At 39.4% G+C, this 15,006-nt stretch overlaps 1 long non-coding RNA gene across 1 annotated transcript; it reads left to right on the top strand.

Annotated features, from left to right (window-relative positions):
• The first annotated feature begins 4 nt into the window (after positions 1-4).
• LOC107325615 (uncharacterized) lies at positions 5-2,524 on the top strand. The gene is made up of 3 exons (XR_004305508.2): positions 5-86; positions 591-747; positions 2,244-2,524. It is a non-coding gene; the product is annotated as an uncharacterized LOC107325615 (long non-coding RNA).
• The last annotated feature ends 12,482 nt before the right edge of the window (positions 2,525-15,006 follow it).

The raw sequence follows: 15,006 nt of genomic DNA, 5'->3' as shown, positions 1-15,006 counted from the left end.
CAATCTTTCACCAGAAAAACACAGGACAAGACATTTTCTTCCTTTCAGAAAAGTGGTAGGGACTCTCCTTCACAGTGAGCAGTGAGGTGAGAGGTTTTATTTGCAAATCCTTTCTGAGCCCCATGATGTACTTATGGTGTAGAAGAAGAGGTCTTACCAGTCATCTGTGAGGCATACCTTACAAATCAAATCCCACCATAAACTTTGACATTGTACTGCATATGTTATCCGAAGCAGATAGCCACGAGTGATTATCTCATCTCTGTGCCTCCTGCTTGTAAGCTGCCTTCAGGAAAAGGTGTTCTAGTAGAGATCTGCACAAATGACTGGAAGCTATAAAGAAGACATACAGTTACTTGTTTTTCCGTAGATGGTTGCAGTAAAAATTAGTTATTGGCAGGTGTGCCATATGTATATGCACTAAGAAACAATAGGTTTTCTGCATTCTGTAGCTTTGCATTTCCTGGGTCTGAAGCCAGAGAGCCATAATTTCCTCATTTGGCTGAGTTAATGTAGATTATGCAGGTAACAAATGCTGCTTTCTAGTGGAGACTTGACTCTTTGGTGTTTTGTTGCTTTTCCTTCATCAGGTGTAGGTTTCTTGGGCATAGACAAAACTTTTTGGAGAATGAAAAAATACACTGGAAAGAAGGAACACTCTTACTGGAGAGTGAGTGCTTACATCTTATCAGTGGTACAGGTTTAGAGGGAACATGGCACAGAGAAGGAACTTGGAATCAGTATAAGGTAATCCCTTGGAAGACTGAGGCTATTTTAGAGGTCATGCCAATATATTCACCTTATGTGAGGTGCAAGGCTGTTCATTAACCACTCTATTATTACAGAAATGGCAGTGGTGATAAATTCTATTAATGCCTATCTACTTCCTAGATTTATGTGATTTAAACTTTCATTCATCCACCAGACTCACAGGTGCCTCAAAGGTACATATATATTAAGCAGCCCTACAGAGTTTACATGTTTAATGCATGAAACTGCACATGTCCAATCTCTCCTCTTTTATTATCAAGGCGTAAAGTAATGATAGTAGAAGTACCCATCTAGGAAAGGTGAGATCTCAGGTCCAAACCTGCCTAAACTAAATATTTAATAAGAAAGGGTCATATTTATTAATAATATCTTAATAGTATAGCTTTAAAGGATAGAGGGACTTTAAAACAGGTTTCTCATGTAAGTCTGTAAGCATCCAGGCTTCAGGGCCTGCACTTTCCTTCTCTATAGAACAGTTAACTATTTTCATAGCACTGATTTCTCATTACCATTGAAAGTTTTGGACTAGCCCACCTGGGATGCCTGGCCTCTTGGAATGTAGCTATACTGACAACATAAACACAGTCAGTGAGTGGGCTCACTGCATATGGGTCAGCATACTCCTGGTTTTGGCCACGGTTAACCAGCACAGACCTCAGTAATAATACCTTGGAACAGTTTAGGTGTTAACACCCTTCAAAGTCACCTTCCATGGTCAGCTTGGAAGTGGTATCTCATCTTTGGAATTATTAGAGAGTGTGGCTATGACATCAGGAGTTGTGCCATGCCATGTTGGGCATGTTTTCAAGGGTTAAGTCACCCCTGCATTTTCTTATAGATAAGGAATAGGTTCTGATCCTGCTGCTTTCAGACGTCTCTCTCAATCCCTCATGCCTTGACTTCAAGTCATGACATATTCTTTTCCTTCAGCAGTGTGTTGTGAATAGGATCTGCATAGTGTGCAGATTCCTGTTGAGTTACAAGGACATGAGTTCCCCTAGCTGGACTCGAAGCCCTGGGAGATATATCCCTCCCTGCGACATTTCCTATTTCAGTCAGTTTTGTTTACTGCAAGGTAAGACTGATCATATGAGACACACCCATGCTTTGTCTGTGAAATCTGGACACCCAGGCTGAAAGCTCCTGGAAGTATGGAGACAGGCAGTGTTGGGTGGTTCCATGATGAGAATGTTCTTGTGTATGTGCTCCAGAATCCCAGGCATAAGGTATTACTGTGAACACACTGTATCAACACAGAAGCATGAAACATGGAACTTCTTCTTGTTTTCCTTGGTAAGAAACACATGAATATTGAAACACATGAATATTCCACATGCTGTGGAATAGTCTAGTCTGTGCTTGGTGTACAATGCAAATGTTTCTTTCTACTTCACCTACTGCATAATACAGTACAGGCTGCTATAAATTATTCTGCGTAGTCATGACATTGAAGAACTTTGTCATTTTTGTAGACCAGACAGATTCACTGCAGTTCAGACAGAACAGTTCTGGCCTACTAGCTCAGCAGAGAAGAAAACAGTCAACAGGCAGAAGAGAAAAACGTTTTCAAAAACTGAGCCAAGGAAGTAGTCTCACAGATAAACATTGAAATCTTGACTGATGTTTAAAGCTGGAAGTTCACTGGTACAATGCTGAGGTGACTGAATGGAGTCTTCGACATCTTATTATCTCGACATAATGTTGCATTGCTCTGATGCATATTCTATAATTAAAATGTTAAGATAACTCTTCATTATGTGAGATGCTACTGGTATATTTAAACACCATAGAGTCACAAAACCTGCTCATAAAATAATCTAAACATATGTCAAGCACTCTCAAAATCTGTACAGAATGATCTGATGGTAGCTGGTGTCATTGCATTTACAAGTTTTGGACACATAATGCCATAAAGCAGACTGACTGTGTGTCATCAAGAGGAGAGGCTGACTTTAAGTAACAGTACAGGAGAAGAGAAACATAAGTGAACCAAATGAGTCATTTTTAGAAAAGAAAACCGAACATTTCCTGGTATACTCAACTCTGTCTTAAGAACCTTGTAATGAAATAGTCTCCTTTTTACAATGGTAAATTAGGATTTATAGTTGATAATTATAATTTATGATCCATAACGTCAAATAGTAAATAAATGAGAATGTTTCTGGATTCTTAATCTTTTTAGCCATTAGATTTGGGAGTTTCTGTAATGCATAATATTGATTGATGTTGTTTGTCTATGTGATGATTAAATCCTGAAATCAATTTGGAGTTACCGTGTTGCAAATTGGTTTTGTAAATAGAACAAAGAAGGATTTCAGAATGACTTTCTTCTATTTTCTGTTGTGCTTGTCTAATAATCAGAATAAAGAGGATTTTAGAAGATGAGGCTATTTGAAAGTGGATCATTGGTAAGTTACTACACTACATACACTTTTAATAGATAACAAATGAATTGATACTATGTTTTGTTTGGGCTATGGGGAAAAGATTCCTTTTCATCATAGTTTCTACATGTAACAGAAAGACAGACTTGATTTCAATGGCAGAAATCACACTGCTTCTAACCTGAGGAATTTTTTTAAATATTTGTGAAGATTTGGAATAAAAAAATAGTGATAATTGAAATTTAAAATGAAATGGTCAGCAGTAATGACATTACACAATCAGAGAGTAGTGGTTTTCCAGGTGAAAGTGCATTAAGAACTACATACTGGTTGTAATTATATAGATCCTTTTCCTAATGCAGGGCTCCCACTATCCTAACTTCATTACACGATGCTGTGCTTAATGAGTGTTGCTATTGCATACACAGACCATCACTTTGATGCTGAGCCTCATGGAACTGGCTTGAAAGCTTGTCTCTGTGTGGCCTGAATGATCTTAAAAGGAAAGGAGGGTCTATGTCATGGTATGCTTTGAAGGAGGCCATCTGTCAATACAAACTTTGAGGCACGAGTTGTTGCAATCTGGGAGTGCAGTGGAGGGTGATAAACATGTGTTTGCATTTCAGATGACAATTTTACTTAAAAGAAACACCTATAAATAGTTTATGGAGGGTTAATTAATTGTACTGGCATGTTACAGACATAAATAGGTATATACAAGCACCCCACCAGAAGGCAGTGGGTGGGGATGAGCTATTGTTTCAGACAGCTTGTTCACCTGGTGGACTTACTGCAGCTGGCTACAGCAATTTATTAAAATGTCTATTAATAATAGAGATAGATGTAAGCTAAATTTATATACTCCAGGTGACTACAGCATTCCCTACAGAGATTGGGGTATATTTTTGGATCATCTCAGCATAAGCTGGGTGTAAAAGTCACATTCTCTGACCAAGGTGCCAGGACTGCTGCTGTAAAAGTGGATGATGAGAGCAGGTGTGTTATTGGAATCATCAGGCTGTAAAGCTCAGCTATAGGCACACAAGGGTCTTTCATAGCCCACCTCTGCAGTGAGGCTGAAGAGAAGCACTAACTTCATGTGATAACAAAACACCGACACAGTGTTTTTGCAAAGAAAAATATCATGGGCAATTCATGGAGTTGTGACAGGGGGGAATTCAGTCAATCCCTTCACCATTAGTGCAAAGACCTGTTCTTCCCCTCTGTGACCCAGGCACTGCACAGGGCATGCTTCTCACTTGGCTTAGTAGGAGAGAAGAAGTATGCACTCACCCCCCAGATAATCTCCAGCTTGTTCCACCTCTGCAGATGGGAGAGAGGGATGTGCACTGCCTGAGGGTGAATACAAAACTTAAACCAGTTTTCCTGGTGTATGCAAGGCTTTGGCAAACATTTTAATTCAGAGCTTACTATCTTCATCTGGGCACCCTAGCTAGAGGAGACTGGTATTCCTAAATGTTTTCAGCTACATTTTATGGAGAAGCACCCTAAAACTCTCCTCTGCCCACCTCCATGCCAAGGTGCATATACAGACACAGTGTGGCTGAGGTTGGAAGGTGCTAGTGAAAGACATCTGGTTCAGCCCCTTGACTACCACATCAGATATTCACATATTATAGTGAAGGTTTGCGAGTTACAGGGCAAGTGGAGATGGACAGAGATGGACATGTACGTACATGGTGGGGAGAGAGCAGTGCAATACAGACAGAGAAAAGCAGGCTGTGTCTGCCTGGATCAGCATTATGGCTCCCTGAATGAAAAGCAATCCCTGATTCTCCAACTTTCCAGCAAAGCTTAGGAAAGCATGTTTAGAAATGCTCTTTTTAACTGAGGGAAAGAGTAACTGGAAAAGTATACTTTTAAATGGATAAGTCAATTTCGCTTTTTCACAAAAGCATTTTTCTGAATCTTGTTATAAGTGCTCCTGTAATGCCTACCTACATAATTAACCTCTTGCCCACTTAGAGTTTTTTTTTTTGTAAGCCTGCATCTGCTCCTGATACACATGGGTAAGATTAATCCCATTAAAAATGTTATGCTAATTAGAATTTGCCATTGACCTTTCATTTTTTTATGTAGACTGCTGCTTGCTGGAATCTTTTTCACTTATTTCATAGTAATTCTTCTGCTTAGTGATTGCTGCACTGTTTTCTTCAATAAAGCAGTTGAAAAGTTGCCTCTAATCTTTGTGAGATACACTTGGGGTCCTGCTCAAGGGCTTCCTGTTATTTTTGGAGGATTCCAGAGGGGTTGGATACCAGATTTTCTTGGGTCTGATTTTTTTCTGCATGCTAATCATTAAGACACAAATGCAAAGGAACAAATCCAAACCACAAACACATGTGGCATCATCTCCCTCCCTGTCCTGCCTTTCATGTGACACCCTCCCTACTTTTGTTACTGGGTCATTTCTATGGCTTATGAGAGTGGACTTCTTCCTGGAAAAACTTAAAGCTCCACCTACAGTATATGGTTGGATTTACAATGGAAATTTACAGTAGGAATTGCAGAAAAAGGCCCACTGTCAGAAGAAAAATGCATGGGTAGGGAGAATAAAATAGGTTTTATTGTCATTTTTATTTCTTTCCTTCAGGAATAAAATGGAGGCGCCATTATTTTAAAATGAGGATCATCAGACAATTTAGCAGTCAGCACACTGTAAAGAAAACAAGAGGTATTAAAGCAAAACAAATAAAAGGGCAGGCACTTTCCAGAGAAGCAAGTAAGTTACTGTGGAGTATCTCTGTAAAGTAGAAATGTAGTCCATAAAGCAAAAGTGACTGCTCCTTAAAAAAAGCAGCAGGAATTTTTATCTTCTTTATACTGCACGCTGCTTCACCAGGTGCTATACTATTTTGCTTTTATTACACATTGTCTGTGTGTGGGAGTTCATTCGTGTGGGGAGCTTGTAGAATCAGACCAGACATGACTGTCTGGTGAAAGACACCATGCTAGCTCAAATGAAAACAGAGATAGATCTGCTTCAGGAGAAAAACACAGGAAGGAAAGTGTTATATTTACGACCAGAATTCAGGATACAATTACTAGGAACCAGATTTTGATCTCATCATCAACAGTGTGACATGGAAATGACAACAGTGGTTTAAATAATAAACCCTGATGATGCTGAAGAGCTATTGTAGATTTCTATGCCAACACTAATAAGATCACAAATAGACCATTCATTTTAAATTCTGCCCTTAGAAGCAAGAAAGTCCTAAGTCCTGCTTCTCTTCATAACTGCAGTGAGCATCCTTCCCAGCCATATGGTACCCATTAAGGAAGAGAGTCCTTGTGATAAAGTTTTCAGACAAATTGTTTCAGGTTGTCATAGACAATGCAGAGCTTGTACTCTAGCAAAGGAATGTATATTTGATTTTACCTGTCTACGCAATCAGTCTGTAAGTGACTTCCTTCTTTTCAAAGTGTAACAAATAACTACACTGATCATTAGGCAAAACATGGCAAACTTTTTCTTCTTTCTTATTATCTAAAAACTCATTATCCTCAGATCCTTAAGAGTTTCTCTGTCCAGATTCAGCAATAGCATAGTCAGCTAGAGCACATCTCAATACAGGAAAACCTATGTTTTATCTATGCTTTAGAGGAAATAAGGAATGTTTTGCGATTCACTCTGTACTAAGGATTTTGCTAAGAACTCTCTTGGGGATAGTGAGGCATTCAGCACACTAGAGCACACTAGTGAGACAATTCTGCTATCCTAATTCTCAATATTTTTTTCATTTTTAATGGCTAACAAAATAATTTGGTCCATTTTCTTTGTATTGCTGGTGTGATCCTCGGTGATTTCCAGAATTATTCCAGCTCTCATCAGTGTAAATGTATAGACTTCAACACTTATTGCCTGAAAATTTATGGCAATTAATTCAGCTGCCACCACCTGGTATTACTTGATAGAACCAATTCAGGAGTGTGTGCACATATTATCTTCATAAATACTTGGATTTTCAGACCTTACATTTCCTTATTTGCAAGTATTTATATTATGCATCAGATAAATGTACTTCTTCAATCATTTATTGTGCCTAAATCTCATTGTGTGTTATGGCAGTGCTCGTTAAAACAGAAGCATGAATGTCGCTCTTGATAGCAGAAGTGTTGTAAAGTGTCTCTTGTTTTGATTCCGTGTAGTTGAATTAGTGACTCTGAAACAAGTGTAGAAAGTTGTCTGTATGGCTCACAAATTAACATCTCACACACCTAAAAAAAGAAAAAGAAAAAAAGAAAACGATTTGGACCTTTGGGATGTGTACTGTGACATTCCATGTAGCCACTTTGAAAACTTTACCTCATGTTATTTTGCTTACAGACCTGTGGGGTATTTGAAGTCTAGTGGAAAATGTGCATAGGACAGAATTGAAAACAGTGTCAAAAAGTCCCAAAGAGTCCAACGAAGACAAAAGTCGGACTTACCCCATCTCTGACAAACAGGACTGTTAATTTCTAGCAGACTCAAACAGGGAGGGTGAAGTATTTGGAAAGTGGAAAATCAAAAAAGAAAGCTTTCCATAGGTGAGATTTTCTCTCCTGCAGTGAAGTAGCAGGAGAGACACTGTGCGGCCCAGCAGCACCACCTTGTGTGTAAGAGCTCACTTGGCCTTGTGTATTGACATTGTCTGTGCAGCTTACAACATCCTTAGCACTGCAGCAGCAGATCGTATCACGTGAGTAGAAAATGAAGCACATGTTGGATCTAGAGGAACTGATGCGCTTCCCATAGTCAGTAACATGCACATCCAGCTTGTGCATTTTTTATACTGTCTTCAAGCCCACATAGTCACAGAGCTGACTGCTGAACAAGCACACCCTAGCCAACATAAGTTTAATATTTGTCCTGTGGAAGCAGTAGTTTCCTACCAATTCTTCTGCCAGCAAATTGAAGCCAGTTTGACCTAGAAACTATGTGAAGTTATTCCATTTTGTCCTTCCTGTCATTAAATGAACTCATTAGTGTTGGCCCTGCAAGGACAATAAAACCACTTGCTGTAAGGAAAGTGATGAAATCTGCATTAGTCACTGGAGATGTGAACATTTGTGTTTGAACACTAATGCCGGTCAATTATAGTGTGGGACAGGTGGTTACCATGAATTTACAAAAGCCATCTCCTTTCATGTCAATATAAACCTGCATTTCTTCTTTCCTGAGTTACAATGTTGGCTAGAGCTGAAAATGGGCAGTTGTCAGTGACAGGTTTAAATTACTATTCTTTCTGTATTGACACTAAAGACTTTTGACAGGATAGATTAGATCATCATTGCTGTTTCTCTGATCAAAAATAAACTCAATAGCAAGAAAGTCTGTGCATTCTTGTTTCTCTGCTATCACTCAAGGCCTAGCTGTTTACTCTATGCCCATTTAAACACAGCAAATTGTACCCTCTTACACTGAAAGCACGTCTGCCTGCCTACTGTCTGCACCACACTTTATATGAGGAAACTAAGTATCCACTGTAATTAAAAGTTATTCAGAGTCAGCTACAGAAGATAAAATCACTTGGGAGGCTGTGGGAGGCAGGTATACTTTTGCTAATGCCATACATATCAAGAAGCCTGCCTAGCAAGTGCTACTGCATTTCTTGCATTGGCTTTCTGTGTTAGCTGGGTTGCTGAAGCACTAACTGCCACCTCAAGTCTTGGGTTGGCCTTAACAAGCCAATAAATATTCTTCAGTTCTGTTTCGTGTTGCTGAAGGAAGTTGGGAAGTGTCTGCATCTGCAAGATTTTCTAGCTAGTTTTCAAAATCTACTTGATAGTTTTGCAACAGAAAATATGAAATGTTACAAGTGTTGTATGAGGACTGATTTATAGCGAGCCAAAAACTGTGAATGGCACATCCTGGAGGCATTCAAGACCAGGCCGGACGTGTCTCTGGGCAGCCTGGTCTAGTGGTTGGCAACCCTGCCCATGGCAGGCCATTCTGTGACTCTATGAATCTGTGATTCTATGATTCTATGGTTCAATGAACACCCATATCTCCATGGCAGTTGTAGTGCACTTGGCAAAATCAGGTTTGTAATTCTGTTTCTTTAATCCCACTCCTCCAGGCAGGTATTACTGGATGTGGAACCATTTATTTCTGCAACTGTAGATACATTTTGAAACTACTTCCAAAACTGAAGGTCAAGAAGATAACTGGGAGTAGTTAGCATGGATTTATGAAAGAAAAATTATGCCTTATATGACCATTACCTAGTATGACAAAATGCCTATAGTTTTGTGGATGGAGTACAGAGGACACTGTTTATATTGATCTAGCAAGGCTTTTGGCACTGTTTCCTGTAACATATTCATAGGCAAAGCAGTGAATTACAGACTAGATAAATGGGCAGTGAGGCAGACTGAAAACTGGCCAATCTACAGAGCTCTGAGGTTTGTGATCAGAGACACAATGTCCAAACACAGTCCAGTAACTGCTGGTACCTCCCAGGAGTTCATACTGGAGCCTACACTATTTAGTATCTTCATTAATGACCTAGATTAACAAAGACAGTTAACCTGGGACAGACCTGGAACACAGTGGACCCTCAGCAAGTTTGCAGACAATGCAAAATTGTGAGGAGTATTCAATTCACCAGTTGGGAGTGTTACCATTCAAATGGCCCTTGACAGGCTGAAGGGCTGAACAGAGTGGAATCTTGTGAAGTTCAGCAAAGGGAAATGGCAAGTCCTGCACCCAGGGAGAAATATCCCAGGCACATGCTAAAGCTTATCAGCTACAATGCAGCTTAGCAGAAAAAGGCTCTAGGGAACCTTGTGGAGATCAAGTTGATCATGAAGAATCAGTATGTTCATGAAAGACTTTCACCAGGGAGAAAGTGAAACTCTTTACCACTAATATGTCTTCTTTGCACTAAATTCATGTGTACTTTTGTGCATATGGGAAAAGCCTGAGTTCATTCCAGAGCATCTGTTTTTATATTAGACAGTGAAAAACGTGTCAAGGCTACATCTTAATTTTTTATTTTTATTTTTTTTCATTTCCCAGTTTTCTGTTTGTTCTCTTATACACACTTTCCTGTGGCAAATTACAAACTGGCATCTGATACTGAGATCTCTCTTGCAGAACAAAGGTAGGAATACTCCTCCAGAGACCTTGATAAGTAGCTTCAAGTTCTGGTAATATAAATGAGTGCAAGCAGCTACACTTCTACTTCACATTTGCACCAAAGCAGTCTTAAGTTGAATAAATGCTCACAGTGCAGGTGCACAGTCCTGGGGGTCCAGCTGTGACCTGCTTTGTTTCTGTGAATACTGCAGGACAGCTGTGTTACTCATTTACAGTGGTTGCTGCAGGAAGGGTAAACCAGGAACATCTTAGCTGCCACCAGGACACTTTGCCTACCCACTGTCCTTTGTTTCCCTAAATTAAGGTCAGGAACTATAAACAGATACTGGTATCTAAATCAGTTGTCTTGTAGGCTGTGTGTCATAGACTCAGTGTTCTTGTAGTAGAGCAAAGCAAGAGGTCAGACTGAGGAACAGATGAGGAAAAGTCCTGTCTGTGTAACTCATACTCTTCTGGTCAAATGGGAGGAAGGGTGATAAAGAGAACTCGGAGCTGTAAGACACCATGAGTGGGATTTGGCTTGTACTTAAAGAAATTAACTATGTACATACACATAAGTCATGAGTTTTATGTCTAAGCTTCCACTGGTGGATAATCTGAATGTAATTCTCCAGAGCTAGTTGGTCAGTAGGCTAATACTGCCTGCGCATCCATAATGGCATAAGTCTCCCCTGCTGTCATACCTACCTGCCAGTGATAGCTTAGAGTGTCTCTAGGGACATTGGATGTCTACAGTTTGTTGCTGTATAATTTCCTGGGCACAGAGCACAGCAGGAGTAGAGTGAGACATTCAGCCAAGTCAGTTCTTAGTAGGGCCAGAGTAGTAAACCAGCTGCTTCCAAGCAGGATATGGTGCCAACTAAGATGCCCTTGGATGTCTGAGAAACATGTATAAGCTGGCAGATTTGTCACAGGATATATGGAAAATCCATGATTCCCTAGGAGGAGAGCGTTAGCAGACGTGGTAGACTCCAGGGCATCTCAAACAGCATGGCATGTGTGGACAATTGGATTGTACTCCCAGTATTGCTTTCAGAGAGGAAATGTTATCAACCAGCACACACTTAGTAGCACAATGGGAATTATCTTCCTTTTTCTCTACTGTAATCTTTTTTCTGCTAGAGGTGTCTCTGCAGGTAATATTTACATGAACAAGTATCATCCTTCAGGAAGTCTGCAAAATCTTTATTTTGTCTCTTCTCTCATGTCATTTTGCTACAGGAATTTTTTTCTTTTCCCCACCAGCTGACTGGAGATCTTCCAGGAAGCAGAAGAGGGAGCAGAAAGCAGAGCGAAGTTGTATATTGATGGTATAAGTTGCCAGATGAAGAAATATTCAGTCTGGAACTGCAGAAAGACCCGGTATTTGCTCACCAATACCTTATGGCTGAATACATGAATAATGAGTGCAACAGTGCTGGCAGTAAATCAAATGGAAACTGGGACTAAGAAGAAAAAAGAATTACAAAAAACAAAGTAAAAATGAGTTTTTGACATCCGCAAGCACTGCAAAAGGAAGCATGAATGCAGAGCATTGCTCTGAGCACCACAGAGCACCCCCGCAAGCTCCTGTGCCACACCAATCAAATCATGCTCATCATTATGTTGGAGACTTGTACTTTTTCATTTATTTTTGTCAGCAGAAAATATTAGAAAGAGACACTTGCCAGACAGGAGTTGCTCTGTAGAAATGTCAGAAAATACAGGAAACAAACATCTTGGAACCCAAACCATGCATGCAGAAATCAGTGGCCTCATGCTTTTTATTCAGGCTGTCTCCATTTCATCTGTAACATACAGTTTGATAGCTCTCATTTTCACTTTCAGGCTCTCCTGTCCCATCTTAATAATGAAAACAGGTACTTTTTAATCCACATAAATGGCATTTAAAATATTTATATTGCTTTTTTAAAGAAAAAGAAACTAAAGTTTGGTCAAAACTATCATATTGTTGTAATTTAACTTTGAGCTTTGACACCACTTTCACTGTGAAACTGTTTTCATTGCCAAAAGTAAAACATCATTAAATACTTTTATTTTTATTGTGTTCTTTTTTAAACTAAATTTTTACATTCAATTTAGATTCATCCTACATTGACATTTCAAAGTGGAAGATGTTTGAAGACCAGTTTTAGTACCACAGCTATAATTTACTCTGGATGTTGTTATAGCCTCTCCACGTCAACAGCTCAGTTTCCAGAAAATACTTTAGGGTTTTATGTACCTGTTCCATGGATGGATGACAAGCTTTGCGCCCATGCAAGAGTTACCTACAACTTTCAGACTCTACACACGTCAGGAGATGTGCATTTACTGCTTGGGAGACTGCTTACAATCACAAGTCTTGCTGTTTGGCATGAGAAGAGTAAGATTTTGCTTGTTTCTTTGTTTTTGCAATTCACCTCATGGTTTCTATTGTTTCAGACCTTCATATAAGCTGCACCCAGATCCCGAGGAGAAAAACAACAGCAAGAACTCATTTACAACTCAAAGAAAAGGATTTTTTCTCTGCTCAAGTAATGGTAGAGCTGAGGGAAAAAAAGGTATTGATATTTAGCCTCAGGAGCCACTCGGTCTTACTGCTGACCTTACTGCTTGCAGATTTGTGCTGCACAAAACCCTACTGGCTACTTTTGTTCTTCGTTGGCATAAAAATTGCTGAGGAGGTTTTTTACTTCCCTGTCATTTGTCATCTCCCTCCTCCTTTCCAGACCCTGAAATTCATTCCTTCCCTCTCTGTCCAAACCGGTAAAATGCCTATTCATCTCTTTTTTTCAAGGGCACTAGATTTTCAAGTCAGCCATTTCCTGCATTCCCTTAGACCTGCATTAAAATGAGAAACTTACACTAATGGAAGAGAATGAAATTTCATCATTCATTTCATTCCACATTTGAATGAATAAAAAACGTGCAGGGCAAGAACCTGAAGGTGGTGTGTTGGGGCATTAGCCCTTATCAGCATAGGCATCTTCACTGGAAGATTCCACCTGCTTGATTGCATTGATTGCTCATGCTATAGAAACAGAATTGTTGGAGTGCTGGAAACAGGTAGGGCTGAGTTTGGGTATTTGTATGTGAGTGCACTTACTTCTTTGTTGTATATTAGTCTTCCAACTGGATGGAGGAAGCTGAAGGAGATTTGTCTTTGTGCCTAAGGTTAAATTGAATGAAACTAGGCCACAGACAAGATTAAATAAATAGTTTTGAGAAAGAGGTCAGTCTGTTGTGTTTAAGCACTACCTAACAACCTACTGAAGTCTTGTGCAAGCCTGGACGGATGTTTATAAGTGCTACGGAAGCACAGATAAAAAACAGTGCACACAAATCGTTACATAAACATATCATACTTAGGTTATGAGGTAAAAAACTGTGGGAGTACATACAGCACAGTATCTACAAACAACATTAATCTGTTTTACACTACCAACACTGAAGATGACCTTCCTAGCCTTTCATTACACGCCTTTATATCCACAGCCACATATATATTGCACACATGTCTAAATCACAACTGATTTGTGATTTCTCTGATACAAAGTGTCTAAATGAGCAATACATTTCCTTTCATTCTGATTTCTCAGAACAGAAAGGTATCTTCCATTGGAAGTTTGAACTTGCTTTTAGTACACTGATCTATACAAGCACTTCTGCTAGCAGAAGATGAGCTGGTGAGTTAGATTTATCTTCACATTCATGAGGAAAATACACTGCTCATTGCAGTAATGGGATGCTTGGCAGCATATCACATATGACATGATAGCAATGCTTATATCACTCACCACAGTTGCCATTTTGGCTTCAAGACAATAACTTCCTAATTCACCTTTCAATGTTTGTTTAGGTCTGTTTGCTCTCCCAATTACTCTTAGAAGAAGGTTAGAAAGGTGAGATTACATAAAAGATATTTTTCATCCATGGAGTGAGACCATTCACTTTTGCGGTAACATAGAAGAGTTCTTGTCCAGCATTTGCTTCAGAAGCTTGAGCATACCCTGTCATCTACCTCTCTGAATTTGCTAACACAGAAGGGAGGTTTTTAGGATCATTACATCAGTCTCTTCCAGGAGATCTCTTTTATTTAATAATTAAATTGCTAGTGGAACAGAGAAAATTAATTACTTTAACATCTCTTTTCTTCATCAGGTGTCTAATATGCTAATTCCACACCAGAAACCAAAATGGTATTTTAAGGAACAGATCACCAAGAACATCCCTTAGCAGAAAGGCAGAGTACAAGATAAAGACTTGATAGCAACAAGCTGTGTGCCACTGAGACATATTGCACTGGAGGTACTATCATGTACTCTTACAGTCTCTCATTGGCCCAACAAAGTAAGATGCAAAAACTTCTGTTGGAGGAAATTCAAGATTAATCTTGATCAGACTATGATGTATCCAAGTGCTTAAACTAATAGAATCTGAAAAATGAGTTTAAATCCTCTCTCATAGAAGAGGAATTCTCCTCAGGTTTGTCAGACATACTGGATGCATTATCCACTGCATAATGAAATAAGAATATGATTGCATTATTATTCTGTGAATGCAATTCAGTTTCCTCAATTTAAGTTTCTGATACTATATCAAATGTTACATCTCATGTAGCAGAGCAGATAGCTCCAGGTCTCCCAGAGATCCTTCGTCAAATTTGGTCCCAAGTGGATGTCTCACATGGCACTGGACATATCAAATGGAACTGGTGCCTTTATTGAGACAGAATATCCTCTTGCTCTTTCAAGTTGGAGC

Source organism: Coturnix japonica, chromosome 1 (genome assembly GCF_054131305.1).
Source record: "Coturnix japonica strain WE chromosome 1, WE-NBRP24, whole genome shotgun sequence".
In the NCBI taxonomy this organism is placed as follows: domain Eukaryota; kingdom Metazoa; phylum Chordata; class Aves; order Galliformes; family Phasianidae; genus Coturnix; species Coturnix japonica.
Note: the sequence above shows the minus strand (reverse complement) of the source record. Positions and strands in the feature narration are given on the sequence as shown.